The 18,422-nt window shown below is 39.8% G+C and overlaps 1 protein-coding gene and 1 pseudogene across 2 annotated transcripts in view; both read left to right on the forward strand.

Annotated features, from left to right (window-relative positions):
• Positions 1-334: 334 nt before the first annotated feature.
• LOC102726974 (EEF1A lysine methyltransferase 1 pseudogene) lies at positions 335-1,477 on the forward strand (annotated as a pseudogene).
• A 13,139-nt stretch (positions 1,478-14,616) lies between these two features.
• The window catches only part of MYO6 (myosin VI), a 142,565-nt gene continuing 138,759 nt past the window's right edge, over positions 14,617-18,422 (forward strand). For both annotated transcript variants that reach the window (XM_081828566.1, XM_081828567.1), the window contains exon 1: positions 14,617-14,838. The gene's annotated coding sequence lies outside the window, so the exon portion shown is untranslated. The remainder of the gene's footprint in view (positions 14,839-18,422) is intronic.

The following is an 18,422-nucleotide window of genomic DNA, read 5'->3' on the forward strand; positions in this document are numbered from 1 at the left end:
ACTCCCTCACACCTCCCACTGTGCTCTCCCTCTCTCTAAAAAAAAGTAGACAACTTGATTACACTATGTACATTGAGAAGACAAGGGGTTACTGAGCTACCACTGAATACGAACAAAGACCCTATCAATTCTTGTATTTGAACTTGTAAACATTTAAATCTGAGATTATTTTAAAAATTCCAGGCCATAGAAATGGGTGAAAAACTCCCAATTCATTTATGACACCAGCATACCTTTAATAAAAAACTCTAGTAAAGATGGTGTCAGAAGGGAAAACTAAGGAATTATGTAATTTATGATTAAAGATTGGCAAAATCTACTGCGCACACGTGGCTTGTGAGTGGACGATCCCGGGCGTCAAGGTTATAGACAATTCGTGAAATGAGTGACTCTGATGATGTCGATATGCCCCGGCTGTCTTCCCACACCTTAGCAGCCTTCCAGGAATTTTATGCTGAGCAGAAGCAACAAAGTGACCCAGGCGGGGATGATAAATATAACATTGGAATAATAGAACTGGCAGCTGAGCCAGTTTTGGTACGGTCGGGAAACCGCTTTGCGACTTGCGAAGGAAGCGATTGCAGCTGCTGGAGAAGGTGGCAGAATAGCCTGTGTGAGCGCCCCCCAGTGTTTAGCAGAAACTGAGAGCCCTACACAGAGAAGATTTTCTGTATACATCTTTGAATATGACAAAAGATTTGCTGTATACGGAGAGGAGTTTATCTTCTGTGATTACAATAATCCATTGGATTTACCTGAAAAAATTGCCGCACATAGTTTTGACATCGTAATAGCAGATCCCCCCTACCTTTCCAAGGAGTGTCTCAGAAAAACATCAGAAATCATCAAGTATCTGACTCAGGGCAAGATTCGGCTGTGCACAGGTGCTGTCATGGAAGAAGAAGCAGCAGAACTTCCTGGCGTGAAGATGTGCAAGTTTATTCCAAAACACACCCAGACCCTGTGAAATGAGTTTCGCTGTTATGTGAATTATGATTCTAAGCTAGACCATGAAATCTAAATGCAGATAGTAATATAATATGTAAAGGATCCTTTGTGACATTTCTCGCTTATTATTTCCTTAGTAGATTGAAAAGTTATAACCTCCTCCCCTCCCCTGCAAAGTGGGGCTCTCCCTGGCCTAATTTTCAAAATAAAGAATACAACATCTCATTATGACTTCCTGACTGCAGGCATCTCTAGAACTCGGGATGCTTTTGCCAACTTGAATCCATAGAATTATAGTGGGAAGAAATCTTAGAACTTATCTAAAATCTGCTCTCCTCACCTAAGAACAGGTAAAAAACCGAAGTACAAACAGCTTAGTGGCTTGGCCAAGACCTGAATTAGGACCTAGGCCTCTGCCTCACGCCGTCTGCCCCCTTAACACGGGCCCGTTCCGACTCTACCCGGACCGCTGATTGTTCACAGCAGCTTTCCTGGGGTGTCGTAGGACTTGTGAAGGGGCCCATCATCTGCTCCAGCCCCTCAAGGAGACACGACTTGCCTCCATGAAAGAAGTTGAGAATCCTTGGAACTAGTATCTGAAAGCCTCCTCTTGGAGGGACGACAGGCACGTAGCCCAGGTGTCCTCTGTGCGCGCACCGCCCCTGCACTCTCAGCTAAAGCCACAGCAATGCTCCAGGCGAGAAACTGAAACTGCCATCTGCAAACCAAACACAACAGCAAAAAGGACGTGAGAAGCATGCTAGACTGTTCTATTTCAAAAGTTATCCATCATTCATCCACACCACCGCACATTACTGATACCTGCAACTTGGATGGCTTTCAAGGGCCTTGTGCTGGGTGAAAAAAGCCGGTCCCCAAAGCTTACATACTGTGTTTCTATTGATGTAACATTCTTGAATGGAGAGCAGATTGGTGGTTGGCAGAGGTTAAGGGGGTGGGGGGGGTGGGACCACAAAAGGGAGATCTTAGGGGAAGTGGAGCTCTTGTGCATCTTGATTGTGCAGTGATTACACACAACTCCACGGGGGGCATTACACAGGACCCGCACACACACGCAACACTGGTGAACTCCGCGTGAGTTCTGTGGGTGGTGCACAGTGTCCAGTTCCTGGGGCTGGTTCTGTGCTTGGTCAAGATGTTCTCATTGCGGGCAACTGGGTAAAAGACACACAAGACCTCTCTGTAGTGTTTTTGCAATTTCCTGTGAATCTAGAATCATCTCAAAATAAAAACTTAAAAAAAAGGGGGGGGGTGAAGAATAACACTTCCCCACCTCAGGTGACTTGCTTTGCTAACAAAACATGAAAGGAAGTGCCAAGCAGAGCTTTATTTTCTCTCTGACATGGTTACCAGCAGTTCTCCACACACAAGCAGGTGCTCGAGGGGAGCGGTGGGCCTGCAGTGGATGTGGAGGGCGAGCAGGAAATACACGTCTGCTTTTGAAAATCAGAGACTGGGGATGGTTACTGCAGCGAAAACCCAGCCCGTCCTGGCGCCAGCGCTCAGGAAATGGGGCTTGGTGGGGGGGCGGGGCTTGCTCCCGTCTGTTCTTTCTTAGCCTTCGACAGTCCTACTTTGGGATAATTTTTAATTTACTTTATTTATTTTTTTATTTTTTTAAAGATTTTATTTATTTATTTGAGAGAGAGAGAGAGCACATGAGAGGGGGGAGGGTCAGAGGGAGAAGCAGACTCCCCGCTGAGCACGGAGCCCGATGCGGGACTCGATCCTGGGACTCCAGGATCATGACCTGAGCCGAAGGCAGTCGCTTAACCAACTGAGCCACCCAGGCGCCCCTAATTTTTAATTTACTTTAAAAATCACTGGGTATTTTTATGAGACATTTATATTTTTATCAGTATATAAGCACCTGCCACATGTGAAGTATTCAATAAATGTTTGTTCTTTAAAAAATAATAAAAAAAAAGATTGACAAAATCTAAATAAAACATTGGCAATTAGAATCCAGTAATAAGGAAACAAGTGATAACCAAGTTTAGGGATGTTAAATATCAGAAAATATGTCAATTGTTATCTCAAAGATTAAAGGAGGAAATTTATATGATCATATAAAAATTTAATTATTCATAATTAAATTATTCTCTAATCTTTGAGATTAGAGAAATATGTTATAATATAGACTATAATATCTTAGTAACAAAATATATTAAATGGTGAAACACAACCAGGTAATTTAATATCAAGAACTATGCGTGCCTGAGTGGCTCAGTTGGTTAAGCATGTGCCTTCGGCTCCAGTCATGATCCCGGAGTCCTGGGAACGAGTTCCACATCGGGCTCCTTGCTCAGTGGGAAGCCAGTTCTCCCTCTATCCCTCCCCCCTGCTCACGATCTTTCCCTCTAAAATAAATAAATAAAATCTTAAAAAAAAAAAGAACTATACAGGCTCTCATGCTACTCAACATTGTTTTTTCACTTACAGCAAATGTCCTAAGATAAGAGAATGAAATAACTGCTATAAAAACCTTGGAAAATAAGAGATGACTGTTTTATATTGAGTAGGGGACTATGTAACTAGAAAACAGGAAACTTTTAAAGAAAATTTGATACATTGCTTTGATAAATAAATACACGATGAGAATCTAGAAAAGAAATTGGGGGAAAATTATTCACAGTAATGGCCGAGACCTATAAAATACTTAGGAATAAATTTTACAAAAAAGCATATGCCTTGAATGAGAAAACTATACAATTTAATTGATGGTCATAAGACCTGCAAGAATGGATAATGAAGAACCATGTTTTTATTTTATTTTATTTTTTAAGGATTTTATTTATTTGACAGAGACACAGCGAGAGAGGGAACACAAGCAGGGGGAGTGGGAGAGGGAGAAGCAGGCCTCCCGCTGAGCAGGGAGCCCGATGTGGGACTCGATCCCAGGACCCTGGGATCATGACCCGAGCCGAAGGCAGACGCTTAACAACTGAGCCACCCAGGTACCCCAGAACCATGTTTTTAGATGCAATGGTATTATACTGTAAGAACATCAATTCCTTTCTAATTTTATATAACTATAATTCAATTTTATATAATACCAGTAGTGTTACTGTTTTATATGTAAAATCTCAAAGCTTATACAAAAGGAAAAACGCCTGAGAGGAGCCAGGAAAAGAAATATCAGAATGTATGACAAAGCCGCTGTAAACAAATCAATTTGGAATCTGGGGAGGAAAACAATAAAATGAGGTGTGTTCAAACAGACTGAAGCAGAGCAAGACACAAGAGACCACATGAAAAAGAGACACCAACAACACACAAAGGGTGAAAATAACATAGCAAAACTGAAGTGAGCCAGTAACCCAAGTGTTCATTGTGACCATGTCTCTACCTGCTGTTCATTTAGGTTGTTGGCTTTAGAATAAATTGTTGCTTGTCACCAACAGTATTTGAAGTACTAATTAGCATATTATAACAGTCCTTCAGTTGTCTTCATATTAAATCATTAGAGACTTGGCTACAAATAGGATAACCACAGAACTCCTGGGGAGAAATTATTCTCTAGACACAACATCAGTCATGATTTCCTCAAGTTGTCAAGTAACCTAAAAAACCCAGGGCAAGACTAGGTTCATGGATTGGAGATTCCATCCTTCCTGGGATAGGCAATGGCTGTTTAGACTTTTTCTTTCTTTCTCAGACTTTTTGACAGTGACTTCACTGATAAGTATATTTTAGATTTTGCCCCTACATAAAACCCAATTCCTATACAGCACCCTTCCTCTCTTTTCCTCCTCTGTCCCCTCCCTGCCACGCACATGCCTATCTCCTCTCTCTCTCTCTCTCCCTCTCTGCCTTCCTCTTTTCCTCCTTCCCGCACACACACAACTGAAATGTTTCAGGAAAACAGGCTTTTTGGGTTTTTGTTTTTAAGCTCTATACTCAACATGGGGCTTAAACTCAAGATAAAGAGTTGCATGCTTTACTGACTGAGCCAGCCAGATGCCCCAAGAAACAATTATTATATTTCTAAAGAAAGGTATTCTGATAATTTGTTTTAGCCTTTTAAAAAGATGTTCCTTAAAATTCACTAAATTGATATCATCATCCACAGTTTGAGTAACAGTAAGGTTTTAATCTTATATGCTCCAAAGATTTAAATACACAAGTAAAATTTTATCTACTGACAATTTGGATATGTTTATATACACTTTATAAATTATGAAAACTATTTTGTGGGGCACCTGGCTTGCTCATGAGAAGAGCATTGGACTCTTGACCTCAGGGTTGTGAGTTCAAGTCCCATGTTGGGTGTAGAGATTACTTAAATAAATAAATAAACTTCTTTAAAAACTTTTTTTAATTCCTAATTTTTTGGCTTAAAAATGTTACTAGAAGATAATACTAAATTTTGGGGGGTATATATTGAAGCAGGTTGTTTTCTAATTCTTTTTATTGTAATTATTATTGGCATGATCAAATTGGCAATAACTAATACACTTATCTACATTTGTTTTATTTTTTTATTTTATTTATTTTTAGATTTTCATAGAGAGAGAGAGAGCACGAGCAGGGGGAAGGGACAGACGGAGAGGGAGAAGCAGTCTCCCCGCTGAGCAGGGAGCCCCACGTGGTGCTCAATCCGAGGGCCCTGGGATTATGACCCGAACCAAAGGCAGACACCTAACCGACTGAGCCACCCAGGCACCCCCTCTACATTTGTTTTAAAATGTCCAAAAGCCAAATTACAATTTCTGATTGTATACAAAAATGACCTTAGATATTTTTATTAATTTGCTTGAATTAACTTAGCTTGGTTATCTTCACATTATTAATAAATATACAAATAAAATATTTAATCTCAGGGGTACATATTATTTCTTTGAAAAGACACATTTTCTCACAGCAATTTCTTAAGGTAAACTTTACCCCTAACATGGGGCTTGTACTCATGACCCCCGAGATGAAGAATCGCATGCTCTACCAACTGAGCCAGCCAGGTGTTTCATCTCACACTAATTTTTATTTTTTTTAAAGATTTTATTTAGTTATTTGACAGAGAGAGACACAGCGAGAGAGGGAACACAAGCAGGCGGAATGAGAGAGAGAGAAACAGGCTTCCTGCTGAGCAGGGAGCCCGATGTGGGGCTCAATCCCAGGACCCTGGGATCATGACCTGAGCTGAAGGCAGACGCTTAATGACTGAGCCACCCAGGTGCCCCTCACACTGATTTTTATTTTTTTTTTTATTTTTTTATTTTTTATTTTTTTAAAGATTTTATTTATTTGAGAGAGAGAATGAGACAGAGAGAGAGAGCATGAGAGTGGGGAGGATCAGAGGGAGAAGCAGACTCCCCGCCGAGCAGCGAGTCCGATGCGGGACTCGATCCCGGGACTCCAGGATCATGACCCGAGCCGAAGGCAGTCGCTCAACCAACTGAGCCACCCAGGCGCCCCTTCACACTGATTTTTAAAAAAGGACTTTTCTATTCAAGAATCATGTCATTCATGACTTTTCTAAGAGAAAGTAACTAAAAATTCAGAAATCTAAAATACTGAAAATTTTTAATTTTTAAAATATAAGCTTCTGTTTGAAGTATATCATGAATTATACAGGTCATGACTGACTGTATAGCTTGATGAATATATAGCCAAGGGAATCCACCTGTGTAATCACCACTGAGGTAAAAAAATAGAACATCACCAGCATCTCAGAAGCCTGCCACAATACCTCTTCTTAATCTTCCGACCCTTTTTAATACATCATTTTGAATATCTAGTAAACTAGATAAATTAGACTATTTAGATTATTAGGTTATTGTTCAGCAAACTTCATTACCTACACATTCACGATAAGACTATTCATCCTGCCCCATTGATGCTGGGCTTGCTCATCTGACTTTCTCTGGCCAATAGAATGTGGGCAGAAGTAGCAGTGTGTTCATTCTGAGTTCAGACTTTAAAAGACACAGGATGTTTCTGACCTCTGACCCAAGGAGAGTATACCCCAGGTAGCCACTGGACCTTCATCTTGAACCCCAGAATGAGACACTAGAACGGAGCTGAATTTACCAGCAGCCTGGATTAGAGTTGTCCCAGGAGAACTATATACTTACCCAGGAGAAAAATGAATGCTTTTTGTTATATGTCATTGAGATTTGGTTGGCTACACAGCAAAGACTGACCAATATAATAATTATTTGGTAAATCTCAATAAAGCCTATGTGAATGAACTCAGGTTATTACTCTGTGAATACATTTAATGCTTTGATCTCTTCAAACTTATGTTTATTCTTAACTGTAGGATAATATTTAACTCTGACATATTAGACACTTCCTGGTCAGTGATTGCTTGATACTTCCTTGAGCTATTTCAAGAAACTACTATTTTTAAAGCAAGAAAACATCCATTTCCAGTGTTTTCATTTATTTAACAAGCATTTTTTTTCAGGAGACTATTGTGTATCACTGATTTGTTTAAACAGTACTCCCCACACCAAATCTTTTGCTGTTTTTAAGTATTATATATAAATATTATATATAGTAATTTTTATATTACATCAACATATCAACTTTGAATATTTCATTCATAACCTTTAGAGAAGATACAATTTATTTTCATTTTGACATTGTTTATAAGATGGCAATATCACAAATGTTTAACACATATAAAACTGAAGGATAACTGGTGAAAATAATAATGATAAGTATTGTGAAAATGTACTTTTTAGAAAAATGAGGTAAAATGTATATACAGATTCTCTATAAATATTTAATCATCTGTGGAATAGTGATTTAAATTTAAATTCCATGTTCCCATGGAGAGTTGGGCAAAGCCCCTTCTCTCTAATGACAAAGTTCTAAAATGTCCTAAAAAACTCATTTCTGAAGGACCTCCACTCTCAAGAATATGGACCTGCCAGAGCTCAAGTTCATTTAGCTCAGTTCCATTCCACAAACATTTACTGAGTGCATGCCTTTTATGCCCCAGCTGATTCTGGATGTCCAAAGACAGGTAAGATCTCAGTCAGCTCACACAGAGGTAAACAAAACATTCAGTATAATATGAAGCGTACTAACATAAAGATCTGCACAAAATATCTCAGTGGGCACTAAATCCAATCTGAGAGTTGAATCATATTAATGATAATGTCTAAGTAAGAATCAACAAACCAATTACTGAAAATGATACTTATAACCAATTAGGGATTTATAAAAATATAATTTTGCAGATTTTAAACACCACTAATTTTTTGGTGTCTTTTCTGAACTATTTACGTAGGCTTTGGAGAATAGAACTTTCTGAATTGTGACACTGAATTCTTTATGCAGATCATCTATTTATAACATATATATTTATGGTTTCCTGTCTTAAAATTTAATTCAGTCTTGGGGCGCCTGGGTGGGTCAGTCATTAAGCTTCTGCCTTCGGCTCAGGTCTTGATCCTAGGGTCCTGGGATTGAGCCCCACATCGGGCTCCCTGCTTCAAGGGAGGCCTGCTTCTCCCTCTCCCCCTCCCCCTGCTTGTGTTAATTCAGTCTTGTTTTTCTACTTTCTCAAAGCTTCTTTATTTTATTTATTTAAAAGATTTTATTTATTTATTTGACAGAGAGAGACACAGCGAGAGAGGGAACACAAGCAGGGGGAGTGGGAGAGGGAGAAGCAGGCTTCCTGCCGAGCAGGGAGCCCGCTGTGGGGCTCAATCCCAGGACCCTGGGATCATGACCTGAGCCGAAGGCAGACGCTTAATGACTGAGCCACCCGGGCACCCCTCAAAGCTTCTTTAAATGGTACATTTGATTTTTAAAATTAAATAATATCCATAAATTCAAGTGTAATCATGTATTTATAATATGCAAGAAAAATGGATATTCAATTACTTTTCTCATTATATTCCTAAACTATAGCAGGAAGACTTCTGTAGAGTAGGAAAAATTTTTAGAAGTTAAATGTCTTATATAAGTTTCTATGAATTTTTTAATATTCAGATTTCATCAAAACAATAGAAAAAGAAATTCCATAATTGACTTCTTGTATTATCCTGTTTAAAACAAAGCTAATTTCAAATAAGTTTTAGCACTGATTTTAAAGTTTTTTTCTTGTTCAAATATATTTACAAAAAAATATATATATATTTACAAGCTTTTCTAGTATGTAGCAAATTCAAAAGTATACATGAATGTATTCTTTTAAATACATTTGTTTACAATATCTATTGGTGGGATTGATAATATGATGCTTGTAAACCTCTTTTTAGTTTGCAAAATGCTTTCATTCTTGCATTGTCTTAGTCTTTTCCCTGAGCAGGAGGTATTATTATCATTGCTATTTTATTGATGAGTAAATTGAGTCTTAGTGAGATTAAATGACTTATACAGGTCACAGGCTTGGAGAGCCAGGCCTGGAACCTGTTTCCTTCTCACACTACTCACTTCATTTATATAAGTTTAAACATAACTCTGCACTTCCAGAATGCCTTCACTCATTTGCTTTCTTTTAATTTCTACAAATTGGTTAGGATACATCTGACCTATTTAAGTCTGAAAAAAATAACTGACTATTCTTTATCCCTTTTCAAATTACCGCACTGAGCTGAAGATCACTGGATATGGCAAATTAGATGGAAGATTTTTTAAAAAAAGATTTATGTATTTTAGAGACAGAGAGAGTGTGTGCACATGAGTGGGTGGAGGGGTAGAGGGAGAGAGAGAGAGAAACCCCAGCTGACTCCCCACTGAGCATAGAGCCTGAAGCGGGGCTCGATCTCAAGACCCTGAGATCATGACCTGAGCAGAAATCAAGAGTTGGGCGCTCAACCGACTGAGCCAACCAGGCACCACACATTTTGTTTTTAAGTAATCTCTGGACCCAACGTGGGGCTCGAACATAAAAGCCTGATATCAAGAGTTGCATACTCTACTGACTGAGCCAGCCAGGTGTCCTTGGAAGATTGTTTTTAAGACATTTGACAGTTACATGTTTGAGCTGATGATCTTTGGTCACACTTGTGCTTTTCAGTTTTAATTATAATGCCGCTAGAACAATTCAGGAAAAACTAGGTGGGAATAAGGGAATAAGGCAAACCATAGTTACAGAAAATTCCAGGAGATAGAATGATAAAAAATGTGTGGTGTTCAGGTTAAGAAAAATTTTTTAAAGTATCTATTGGGGCTCAGTCAGTTAAGCGTCTGACTCTTGATCTCAGCTCAGGTCTTGATCTCAGGACCGTGAGTTCAAGTCCCTTGTTGGGTTCCAAGAAAAAAAAATCAGACAAAATATCTATTGATAAATGACATTTCAGCTTTAATTTTAGTCTTTTATCTTGAAAATACTTCTAAAATATATTAGGCTACCTTCTTTCTAGAGTAAGTTCAGGAATGATGTTTAAAACATCATTCAATCTTCTTAACAAAATCATTTATGATTTTACAGGGATCATCAAATATTAGTTTTTCATGATAAAGGACGGGAGATGCAGATGTTGATGAGATATGAAGATGGGCTAAGATATATCCTAAGGAAAAACTCCCAAGACTATCTCTTTAGGGATCTGCTTCTTTTCTGTAATTTGTTTCCCTATAAATGCCAGATAATTACTATTAATGCAAACTTACTAATAACTGAGACAATGATAAAAAAATTTCTTTTACAAGTTATAGCGTTGCAAATATCTCACTTATTCATTAAATAAGCACTTGAGCACCTATTTCTTTCTTTTTTGTAAGATAGGGATAATGATAGAACTTTTCTATATTAATCGGGGTTCTTGGTTGAAAGCAACAGAAACAAACTCTGGCTAACTTATCCAGGAGAAGAATGTATTGGACAAGTATCATGTAGCTCACACAATCACTGAGGATGATGGAGAACTGGTGTGTAAGATGTGCAGGGCCTTTCATTTAGGATGTCACTGTCAGCACTGTCACGACCAGACCTGGGTTGCCATAATTATCTCTACACCACTGTGAAATACCTCTATCTCAGCATCTTTGCATCACTTTGTCCAGATTCCAAGTTTCAGGTGAGAGCATCCAATTGAGTTAACCTGGGTCTCATGCCATGACTATGCCCTAGGTGCCAGATAGTGGCGAGAAGGACTTTGGCCAAACTCAGTTTCCAAAGTGTGAAGTGGGCCCTGCTCCTACCAAGACTCAAAATTAAGAATTCTTGGGACGCCTGGGTGGCTCAGTTGGTTAAGCATCTGCCTTCAGCTCAGATCATGATTCCAGGGTCCCGGGATCAAGTCCCACATCAGGCTCCCTGCTCAGTGGGGAGTCTGCTTCTCCCTCTGCCTGTTCTGCCTGCTTGTGCTTTCTCTCTCTCCCTGGCAAATAAATAAAATCTTTAACAATAAATAAATAACATTAAAAAATTAAGAATTCTCCACAAATGATAGGAATTAAGAAGCTAGGCAGGCAAAAAGCACATCCTCATTGAATTACCTCACAGGCCTCTGAGAATTTATTGGGATGATTTATGTAAAGTGCTTGGTATAGCGCTAGCACACAGCATTCAATACATTTCAGCACTTATTATAATTCAATGAGCCAGGCATTGTGCTCATCTTCTAGGAATAAGAAAAAATAATAGGGCAAATTTTCTAATTAAAAAGCTCAGTATTTTGGAGCGTTGTTACAGAGGGAAAGAGGTATAAAAATGTAATGATAATACCACTTAATAAGTGCTACAATATAGGTATGAAGTGGGTGCTCTGGAAAACAGAGAAAAGAAAAACAAATTCTGCCAGAGTCAGGACAGAGGAAATAACAGACTGAGTTTTGATGTCTGAGGGGAGCATTATAAAAGGACTGGGCATGTGTGCATTCCTATGACTAGGGTAAGTTCAGGATTATGAAAGATTCTGTAATCATATAAATGAGTTTTAACTGATCTGAAAGTCACCAGGATTTTGTAGAAGAGATGACATAATCAGATTTAAGAGGAGGGGTAACTCTAGGAGTGGAGAGAGAATAGACTAGAATGAGCAGAGCCAATGTGAAGAGTTCAGACTGTGTTCAGTTGGGGGATACATAGAAGTAAAATATCAATAGTGAAATAAGTGTTGGAAGAGATATATGCAATGAGTCCCGAGAGAGAGATGAAAAAGACCACCAAGCTGCACCTAAGTTTTGGATAGGGGGTTAAGGAAAACTTCTTCTTTTTTTAAAGTGTATTTTTTTATTTTTATTTTTTTAAAAAAATATTTATTTGACAGAGACAGAGAGAGCACAGTAGGCAGAGCAGCAGGCAGAGGGAAAGGGAAAAGCAGGTTCTCTGCTGAGCAGGAAGCCTGACCCGGGGCTCGATCCCAGGACCCTGGCATCATGACCTGAGCCGAAGGCAGATGCTTAAGCAACTGAGCCACCCAGGCACCCCTGAAGTTTATTTTTTTATTTAAGTAATCTCTACATGCAAGGTGGGGCTTGAACTCACAACCTTGAGATCAAGAGCTGCATGCTCTTCTGTCTGAGTCAGCCAGGTGTCCTGGGAAAACTTCTTAGAGTTACCCCTCCTCTTAAATCTGATTATGTCATCTCTTCTACAAAATCCTTAGTAAGTAGACTTTTCGTTGTAAAGGCGACGTGTGTTTTCATCATCTAATTTAATTCAATTTTGCAAAGCTACTTCATATTTAATTTTCAAATGATTCACAGGTATGTCACTTATAAAACCAGTAAAATTTGAACGACAGAAAAGATCGGGTTCTAGTAAGTAAATGTGGTCCAGGGGCCAGAGACCCTCCGCTACCCAAAGCAGAATAGCAAGGTCGCTCCTGTCGCAGCGCAGTGCAGCGCAGCCCCAGCCCACCTGACGGGAGCCAGGCTAAATCACACTCCAATGTCATAAAGGGCGTAACTATCTTTTCTGAACACATCAACACTTCAAAATGGCCTCTGTAAAGTATAAGAAATGGAAAGAGGCAGTGGGTGGAAATGAGATTGGATAGATAAGCAGGGCTAAGACAGTAGTCCAAAATGCAAATGATTCCAAAGACAGGCAAGTAACTATGTGAAGAAGCCTGGTTTAGGACAGCTTTAGGGGGGTTTAGGACAGTGATGAACTGAGGAGCAATGAAAAGGCATTAAAATTCAATTAACAGAAAAAGCAAGAGAAATCCCCACTGTGCTTCTTAAACAAAAACAGTATAAGGATCACATAACACATCTTAATTAATTTGGATTTTATATTAAGGGTAGTAGAATGTCACTATAGACATATAGAGGAGTCAGTAGACTTTTATAAAATATAAACCTGGTGACAATGTAGAGACTGGATTAAAAGGGAACAGGATTGCAGCCTGGTTAAATGGTTAGGTGGCTAAAGCAGTATGCAAAATCTGAAATGATGGTGGCGTGAAATAAGATAATGGTAGTGGCTATTAGGAAAAATTGGATACATTCCAGAGATATGGAGCTTGAAGCAAAGGGACTCAGTAATGGACGTGGGGACAAAGAGCGAGAGAGAAAAAAAAATCACAAGTTATTACTCACAATAAACTATATCACCTTCTATTGGTCTGCCACAGCCTTTTAACCTTAAATCCAAAATGAAGTCAAAGCAGTGAACTGAAATTACTCTCTCCTTATTCTTATTTTTTTTTTTTCCAATTTGCTTTGAAATGTAGTTTTATATACTTAAGATTTACCTCCTGGCAATCAGGAATTAAATTTCTGAGATTGCTGTAAATTATTTCCTTTCTTGGTTTCTCTTCCTCTTTCTTACTTCTCTTTTATTCCCAGTATTTTGTCTTAGTTGAACGCTAAGTATCTCACCATAACTTAGCTTTCCCACCAAAAGAACTGTGGGAAAACTTTGTATCTGAAACTTGTCTCATCAGAATCTTGTAGATTGCCTGAAGTTTCCTAGTTGCTACTCAGAAATGTTGAGGAAAAAAGTGTAATTCTCATGTGTCTGTACTCTTAACTTTTTTCACCGGAGACATTTAGCGTTACAATCATTACCATTTCCTTTTCTTAAGCTTCTTGTCGTTGTAAAGGCGACGTGTGTTTTCATCATCTAATTCAATTTTGCAAAGCTACTTCATATTTAATTTTCAAATGATTCACAGGTATGTCACTTATAAAACCAGTAAAATTTGAACGACAGAAAAGATCGCGTTCTAGTAAGTAAATGCGGTCCGGGGGCCAGAGACCCTCCGCTACCCAAAGCAGAATAGCAAGGTCGCTCCCGTCGCAGCGCAGCGCAGCCCCAGCCCACCCGACCGGAGGCCAGTTTGCAGCCTTCCTCCCTCCGCAACAACGCTGCATCGTTCCCGCCCGTCCTCTAGTAAAACGCGGGGTCCTCGCCCCCTGCCTGAACAACTGTCTCCCTCCGTGAACAGATTCTTGCTGTTGCCGGACTGCACGGTCACCGCATCCAGACCGGAGAGAACTTGCTTCGAGGGGCAGGAGACAACCGTGCCGAAGAAGGCCGTCTCGCAGGGGGAGGAACAAGGACCGTCGGCTGCGCCCGCGGCTGCCCCTTCTCGCGCTCTAGCGCGCCCACCTCAGCCCCGGAGGCTCTGCGCCGCCGGCCGGGGGCGAGCGGAGGGGCGGGGCAGCCACGGGAGCCGAGCGCCCCTTCCCGGAGCGCGCGCCCGTGCGCCCGTGCGCCCGCGCGCGCGGTCGGCCCGCCCCGGCCCGCCGCGCCCCCGCCCCCTTGGGCGCTCCGTAGCCGTGACGTGCGCGCGCCGAGGCTGGGGACTAGGTTGGGCGCCGGCGGGCGGGCGGAGACGGACCCGGGATCTGTCCGAGCAGGAAGCTAGCAGGATCCCGGTCGCCGCCGCCCCGTCTCAGAGCTTGTCCACGTCGTCGCCCTTTTCGCTCCACTTCATCACCTTTCACCCCGCCCTCCACCTCTCCGGCCACAGGTAGCCTCCCTGCCGCGCACCTGCCCTCGCGTCCGCACCGGTGAGTGACGCGGAGCCCCTGTTTCGGGGCGTCAGCGTCAGGGCCTCGCTGCCCCGGCCCGCCCTGCTTCGGGGCCTTCTGGGGCTGTCCGGGGGCCGACGGCTGGTTTCACCTCCTGAGGACGTCTGTGGGTGAAGCAGGTGATGGGTGGGCCCGGCCGGCGGCTCACGGTAGTCCCAGGGCTGGTTCTCATTTCCACAAGACAATGAGAGTCTCCTTTCATGGGTTTACCAAGATACCTTTGTGTGCCTACTCTAGCTCCCAGGTAGAAGCAGAGCACTCAGGTGACCCACTCTGACTTGGACACTCCGTGATAGCTTTCTCTTAAGTAAACAAGCGTAAAATTCAGTGTAGGAATAGTGCCGTTTGTTCTGAGATCTGAGGATCAGATGCCAGCCACTATTAAATTAATAGTTTAATCATGTAGGAGACCAGGTTGGGACTGTCTAACAATATAATTTTAGTCTTTAGGTTGTCCAGTACTTTGACTATGTTAACTTATATAGGTGCTACTGAACAAGAGCTTTTTATATTTGTTAATTTCCAAAAACTCCTTAAAACCATTAAAATGCTCAAACTCCGGGATTTTAAGTAGAAAATAATTTGGTAGAGTTATTACTAGAACATTGGTGTCGGAAATACTATTTCTATTACAGTTTAAGAAAACAGGTTATATTTTATCTGGCATAAACTTGTGGTAGAGGAATGCTTACATCCTAATTTACAGATGTTAATGAGCAACTAGAACACTGTCCCAACTTCACAGATTGCTGTACATGCTAAGTAAAAGTTTCATTTGCTGTTATGCTCTGGTTGTGTAGATGCAGTGTATCTAAATATAGTCAGGGTTTGAGAGTTTTAGAAATTAAGATTTAGTTGAAACTATTCACACCATAAAATGTGAATCTTGAACTTGGGTTAGAATGGTCACGGTACAAAGGTTGGCAGCGAAACGGCATATCTGTACAAATTAACTAAACTTCATAGATATCATGGGTTGTGGTTTTACAATTGGAAATTGTTTAGTGAAAAAATTACCTTGGTGTTTTTTTTATCATTAATTTTAGAAACATTACAAATTGGGCTATAGCCAGAGCTTGAAACAATGCAGCCATTCAAAATAACTCATTGACTTTTAAATATCCAGCTCATTTTGAGTGTTTTAAGTTGCGCAGGAATTATATGCACAGTGGTAAGCAGAAGTCATTTTAGTCTTAAGCAGATTTGCCTATTGAGTTTGTATGTTCTATGTGACATATTGTTTTCCCAGTTTGAGTAACATTTTCGTTTTCAAAAACTAATTTTCAAAGGGAGTAACAAGTGATGAATGACCTTAAGAAAAGATTATCATGATTAAAAACTCTAAATATATATTATATAAAACCATAACATACATATATTCTTCATTAGTGTCTAGAAACATGAGCAAGAAAAATGTGATAAGCTATTGCAATATTTAATGTAAATTAATGCAAGGTATTAAAAACAGATCATAAATCATAACCCATGACGCTTATCTGAAGTGGATTTTTTCCCCTCTGTTTATGTTTATGTGATCAAGTTTTAAAATAACAGTGGCCAGGAAATCTGAGAGAGGCTGAAGGCTCTTTTCTCATCCTGTTGTGACTTTGCCTGGAGAATGTGGAGTATCATGTAGCCCATTGTTTAGATAACTGGGCTGTCTCTGGGTTCTAAAGTACAGTTCTTTTTAGAAAGTTTTAAAATTTTTGACCATGTGAGGTTTGAATAAATATAAGCATCCAAAACATTTTTTTGGAAAATTAACCCGTTTTCACTGTTGATAATTGAAGCTTCATTTTGATATTTAGAAATGTCAATTTTAAAAAGATTTCTAACCTTTGAATTTTTCATTTTTGTATATTAAAATATTTTCACTAAAAGACTGAAAAAGGTATTACAGCTTTAATAATTTTCATACAGTTTGTGACACCCTTAATGAGGTACTTCATCATAATTTCTGAATTTTAGTGGTATAAGATCATCACCCCTTTATTAGGCATCTGCCACAATCAGAACGTTAACTGAGGGAGTTGATCTACCAAATAATTTTCAGGGTTGGTGGTCTTGTCCTTTTACACATGAAGAAATTTAAGCTTAGAGAATTCAATACTTGCTCAAGGTCTTAAAGCTCCAGAGGAACAAAGTCTGGATTCACACCTAGGTCTTCTGACCATGAAACCCCTGACTTTTCCATCAGACCAGGTTGCCTTGATCTCAGTTCATTTGGTAGACTGTTCAAATAAACCTGCAGAACAGGTACTGTGTTAAAGAATGTAACTTGAAGAAGGCACACAGGACTGAGGATGATATAGGCCATGAATGAGGTTCTGAAACTAATGTTGAATTTTCTGTTTTTTTCATTCTTAAGTTGAGACAGCTTTGAACATTGATATGGTGTTGCTTTATCATTTCTGATGTAAATTCCAATTTTAGTATATGTGCTGCTGAAGCGAGCACTCAGATGTAAATTCCAGAAAATTATACAAATTGTGCACTTTTTATTTTGACGGGTTTATAGGAATTAGAATTAGACTGTAATATAACACTGGTTTTCATTGTAGATAAAATGAATAGTACAGTGTTCCTGTTTCAGATAGAACTTATATTTTCCTCAAATGAGTTAGATCATTGCCCATAAATGCAGTAGCTGTCTTTTAAAGATTACATAATTAACTTCGTAATCTTTGTGAGGGGGCTTGTTTTCAAAGGATGATTAAATTCTCACCTGTACTATTAGAACAATTTTTTTTTATGGCCTGTGTTTATTTCAGGAATGTCCCTTGAGCTATAATAGACATAAAGAACAAAAATGAGCACACAAAGCCCATCTTTTGTAACAAAGTAGGAATCATTTCAGCAGTAGAATGTAGTTGGGTAAATGAGAAGAAAAATGGTAAGAAGTCTGGGTTGGGTGACTATGTATACAGGTTTTTTTTTTTTTTTAAGATTTTATTTATTTATTTGACAGAGAGAGACACAGCGAGAAGGGAACACAAGCAGGGGAAGTGGGTGAGGGAGAAGCAGACTCCCTGCCGAGCAGGGAGCCCGCTGTGGGGCTCAATCCCAGGACCCTGGGATCATGACCTGAGCCGAAGGCAGATGCTTAACGACTTGAGCCATTCAGGCGCCCCTACAGGTGTTTCATTATTTGGTTTGAACTATTAGGAACTTTTCCTCTTGAGGATACTCTTATTAAACTGTAAATACAAGACCATCATCCAAGAGCTTAATATAAATTATTAATGGATCTGTAATACATCCGCGTGTGTGTGTATATGTATGTGTAGATAATTAAGAACTAAGGTCAAAAAAGCTTAAATCCTATTTTTGAGGCATTATATAATATTCAAAGGAACCAGGAACTTTAACATTTAAAACAGCTATACTTCTATTTGACAATTTTTTTTTTTAAGATTTTATTTATTTATTTGACAGACACAGCGAGAGAGGTACACAAGAAGGGGGAGTGGGAGAGGGAGAAGCAGGCTTCCCATTGAGCAGGGAGCCCGATGCGGGGCTCGATCCCAGGACCCTGTGATCATGACCTGAGCTGAACGTAGATG

The sequence above is a fragment of the Leptonychotes weddellii genome, chromosome 8 (assembly GCF_054177405.1).
Source record: "Leptonychotes weddellii isolate Sample4059 chromosome 8, ASM5417740v2, whole genome shotgun sequence".
NCBI classification, from domain to species: domain Eukaryota; kingdom Metazoa; phylum Chordata; class Mammalia; order Carnivora; family Phocidae; genus Leptonychotes; species Leptonychotes weddellii.